Genomic DNA, 5,276 nt, shown 5'->3' on the forward strand with positions numbered 1-5,276 from the left:
CACTGTGAAGACCAGAAATAGTTTATTGCATTGGCTTCTATGTTTTTGGTAGGAAATATGATCTACCGCATCAAGCATTTCATATTTAAAATTTTGAATAGTTTTCCCATATTAAAAATTTTGAATATTTTTCCCATATTTTTATAGTAAGAATTACCATGAATTTTCTCTTGGTTCAAGCTAACATTTAAAAAAAACATTGTTCTCACTCTGTTTAAAGGAGTGACCTCCAATTCAGATGCTGCACAGCTTGCAGAGACCCTTATACAGAATAACTATAAGACCAAGGTATAACTATTATTAGTCTAAACTGTTTTTAAATGATCATATTCTTCAAGCACACCAAAAATTTCTAAGAATGCAAAACCCATTAAACAGGTCGTTGGTGTGCCAGTTTCATTGAATGGTGACCTCAAGAACTAGTTCGTTGAAACAACAGTTGGATTTGATACAGTGTGCAAGGTAAAACACATAGTCTAGTAGACATTTTGCATAATGTGTCGATCATGATTCGTGAAGGGCTTGGAATCAAATATGACATACCACTGTCGATCTGTCACTAATGTCATTTTGTGTGGTAACTACTTTACAGGTTAATTCACAGCTTGTAAGCAATGTTTGCCTCGATGCAATCTCAGCTGGAAAGGTTAATTCCGCTCATATTTGTACCTCTTCACCATGGTTAGCTATTGCTCTCATTTTTGTTGAAATTAGTTGTCACTTCTTTATAATTGAACAATGTCCATGCACGATGTATGAAAATTACAGAGAAATTAGATGTAAAGTTGTAGACAAATTACTTGTGAAAATTAGCTGATGGCCTTTCTGTTTGGTTCTTCATTACAACAGTAAACACTAGGAAAGAACGTGCAATAGGTACACATCTAAAAGTTCTTTTAGGTTGTGCAATGTATTTGCAGTTTTTTACCTATGGCACCTTTCCATATAACTTTGTTTAGACTGCTTTAGTGATAAATGGAACCTTTGGTTTTCAGGTGAATGAGCTTAGATGCAGAGTGGTGCAGCAAGAGGATCAAAATACTCATGGTGGCTATTTTCGAAAGATTTTGTTATGCAAGCAAATCGTATGAGTTGTGTTGTGCAAGCTACCCTCTTAGTTTTGTAGGTACTTGCGTGTAGCTTGCTTATTGCCTATGTATCTCCTATGAAAAATTGTACAAGTACAAATGTTGATGGTTTCAATGAAAAGATGAGCAATATTTTGTCAATTGTGAGAGTTCTTCCAATTTATGTCTGTTTAATGAGTGTGTTATAAAACCATGACGATTCAGTTCATCACCATAGTCTCTTCCTATAGTTGCCATCTGGTTCGTCCATGACGATCCAAAAAACCAACCCGTGACGTTCTATTTTGGTCCAAACAATGTATGACGAGGAATAGATGACGTTCCTATGGACCGTCATAGATAGTTAACCGTGACAGATTTTTGCTTGTCCATGACAGAATCAAACCGTCATGTATAAGGGAATTTCTTGTAGTGTTGATAGGTGTCAGTGTAGGGGGTCTAGATTTGGTCTGTACTGCTAACGATGGTGGTCTTTCTATCGTCGGTGGACCTATTGTTGACGAAGGGTGTGGCTGGAGAGTTGAGAGGGAGCCAAGTTGCTATGCTGATGTGCTTAGGCTTCAGATCGGGGTGGTAGAGGGGGCTAGGCTTTGGAGTAGGAGGAGAGAGAGTGCGATTGGTCCAGCTGGAGAATGGAGATGGAGGCAGAGACGATGACTCCTTACGCTTTTATTTGGCCATCACAATACCACAAATGCCCTTATCTAAAATTGATGGCATGGTAAACCTATTTTCCATGCGGAGAGCAAAAGAGAGACATCTAATTTTTAATGCGTGTTGGCAGCATTGCTAGGCATTGTTGATGGTCCTTAATGCTCACATTTAACCGTCAACTAATCATGAAAAAGATCCAAATGCAACCGACACCTAGACTTAGGGTTTCATCTGACAGATTTCCACGAGTTTTGGTGTTTGTCTATTTCTGCAGGGGATTATCAGGAAATACGAAGGAAAGGCCCACATGTCGGGTTTACATAGAGAATTAATGTGTGTGGTAATTTTCCATAATCAGGAAGACTCTAGAAGCAACTCGACCGAAGCGGAGACGAGACAGGCCCGGGACCAGGGCGCCCGCCCTTGATCCTTGGGCGCCTGCCCTGGTACAAGCACCAATCATAGAATGGAGTACACCATTACAAAGATCTCGTCGAGCTAATCGAAATGCATATATTATTTGCTATATTTGGAGTTCGGAATCAAGAGATATTAATAAAAGGACTCCACATAAAAGAGCTCCAGGATTAATTGGGCCCAAATCAGATTTTGGTCCATTAAGGCCTATGTGCATTTTAATGAGATATGATGGAAAGTTTAGTACCACATCGCCTGCTGATCCAAAAACGCACAAAGGAGGAGGACTATATAAGTAAGGCCCCTGGCCCCTAGAGGAGAACATATCATTATAGAGTTGAGAGGTGCCCTCGAAGGATAACCTTTCCTCTATAGAGAATTAGGGCTAGACATTCCAATGTAGTAGATTAGTTCTAGTCGGGAGTTAGGGAGAGCGGAGCTACGCTCCGGTTCTGGAGAAGTCTTCAGAGTTTTGGTATGTCTTTATATTTATTGTAAGACTTATGCTTTAATATATTTATCTTCTCTATTTACTTTTATGCCTTTATTATTATCGAGTAGTGTAGTTGTTATATTTTGGCATAGGATCTCCGTTCGCATCGAGTGCTCTAGTTATTCATGGTAATTAGAGTAGTAATCGTTAGTGTAGACGTGGTGTCTATACTAGAGGTTACCTGAGGTTGCACCTAGTCCTGCGGATTGTTGTGGTAGCCCTAGGGTAGTGACAGCCCTAACGGTCGACGTATTCCACCTCGTTCGGATCGGTGTTTGTAGGACCGTAGTCAGAGCTTCCCAGCCCCCTTCTCATCTCTTTCTGTGGTTGGTGTTCTGATGTCCCAAAGTGCTAATATGTGATTGCTATATCTATTCATTCTTTGTTATCATAGAACTGAAGTAATAGAGAAGTATACAGGAACCTAGGTCTCTCCCGTTGTCCTCCCGCTATGGCTATCTACGCATTTATCATAGAATTATCACCTTTATATTATTACCTATCATATATCATTTACCCCTACTTTAGTCTAGTTGGTTTATTAAATTAGTAGATGCATGATAGTAAGTTATCAGATTCTTTGACCTTAGCTACCCAGTGGTAAAATATAAATAACGATACCTGGAATACTCCCGGTAAAATGCTACGATGATGTTCTGTGCGCTTGTGGAATTTTTCTTATTCTTATTGCACTTAACGAATGTCAACAAGCATGTGAAAGCCCAAGTTTGGTTTTGGTAATTAATGACACCAAGTTGCTAATGCCTCGTGTTTAAGTGAATTGAATTAGGCATAGCAACACATGTGATGAAGGTGTAAGGTGGCATGGAAAGGTGGCCACATGATTACAAAGAGATGAAGCATAAAATGGAGATCATGTTGATAGACAAGGAGTTAAGTGAACAAGGCAAAGGTATAAACATAGGGTTTCGCTTTTGCCGGTCTAGGATAAGTAGAGAAGTGTTTGACCACATTTAGGATAGATAGCCGACTATCAAGAGGGAAAATCACGGTCATCTCTCGAATCAAGTGCTACTAGGTCCATATCTTGAGCATATGCATTAGGATCTAGTAAAGTGCTAACCTAACTCCTTTGATGAAAATGTTTGTGAAATGCTAACACACATGCACAATGGTGGTGGTCACTTGGTGGTGTTAGCACATTTGCAAAGGAGGTGGAGTTCCTAGGGTAGAGAGGGGTTTGGGTTCCTCTCTCCCTCCCACCAAGCTTGCGAGGCAAGATTCGGTGCTTTTGAGAAGATGAAACATATATTTTCTATTGCGCTGTTGGAATCCTTTGGGAAGTCGCGGATGTGTTTCTCACTGATAAACACTCACCGTACGTAGGTGTTGGCAGCACCGGACGCTGCACCTATGCGTCCGGTGAGGTATCTGTCTCTAGCGCTGGTGAGCCGAGCACATCAGACGCTCAACACCGGACGCAGGGTGTTTATTGTTCATGCATCTGGTGAGGACAGACATCTACGAGCGTTTCTGACAAGAAGCATCAGACGCATCGGAGAGCGTCTGGTGGTCACCATCCGGTGACCCAGCGTGTTACAAACTCTCTGCGTACGTGTCCACTGTGTACCAGACGTGTCCGGTGCTCACTTGACCGTGTCCGATAGTTTGCAGGTGACCATTAGAGATCAACGCGCGAAAGTCAAAAGGACAACATGTGGCCATCATCAAAGCATCAGACGTAGGGTTCTAGCATCCGGTGGCTCCTTGTTGCGCTTCTGGTGATCTCAAGTTTTGTCCAGTGAAAGGGCCAATAGCTCTATTTGTTGAGGGAGCTTATAAATAGAAGGTGGCAGGCTTTGGGAGTTTCTCTCTATCACTTTGGCATACTTGAGACATACTTTGATCTAGAGAACACTCCCTCCACTCATCTCTTTGCTTGATTGCTAATCTTAGTGAGATTGAGTGAGATTCAAGTGCATTGCATTGGGAGTTACATCTAGTGGCACTTGATCCTTGAGTTTGCTGCAGATTTCTTGTTACTCTTGGGTGTTTCCCGACGCCCTAGACGGCTTGGAGCAGCAGAGGTGTTGAGCTCATGATTGGAGATTGTTTCAAGCCTCACCAAGTGATTTGTGAGGGGTTCTTGAGCCTTCTCCGCAGGAGATCGTAATTGGCTACTCTAGTGGATTGCTCATGGCTTGGAGGATTCCCATCTTGGAGTGGATGTGTGGCACCCGCTGAGGGTTTGGCTTTGAATTGCCAATTAGCTCGTGATCCATCAAGTGGGTGTATCGCCACAACAAATACTAGCTTGCCGCGAAGCAAGTGAACCTTGGTAAAAAATCATGTGACATCTTGTGCTGAGGATTCTCTCTTGTAATTGTGTTTGTGACTCATTGGATATATCTCTTCTCTACAACATCGGTATAACAGCCACTCTCCACTCTTTTACTTACTTGCTTACCTTGCTAGTTGTTTAGCTTGTGTAGCTTAGTTCTTGTTTAGAGTAGAGTCGTTGTGTAGCCTTCACTTGTTATTGTGGTTTAGTGTTTAGCCTTGTACTATTTTGTATAGGTGGCTTGCATAGCTTAGTTGAGCTAGTGCTAGAATTGCTTCGCTATTTATTTTACTAACTCACTTTCTTAGTGAAGTTTGTAGGA

At 41.5% G+C, this 5,276-nt stretch overlaps 1 long non-coding RNA gene across 1 annotated transcript; it reads left to right on the forward strand.

The window, feature by feature from the left end:
- Nucleotides 210-914, forward strand: LOC110435327. The gene is made up of 3 exons (XR_002452968.1): nucleotides 210-288; nucleotides 379-462; nucleotides 593-914. It is a non-coding gene; the product is annotated as an uncharacterized LOC110435327 (long non-coding RNA).

Source organism: Sorghum bicolor, chromosome 5 (genome assembly GCF_000003195.3).
Source record: "Sorghum bicolor cultivar BTx623 chromosome 5, Sorghum_bicolor_NCBIv3, whole genome shotgun sequence".
Taxonomy (NCBI): Eukaryota; Viridiplantae; Streptophyta; class Magnoliopsida; order Poales; family Poaceae; genus Sorghum; species Sorghum bicolor.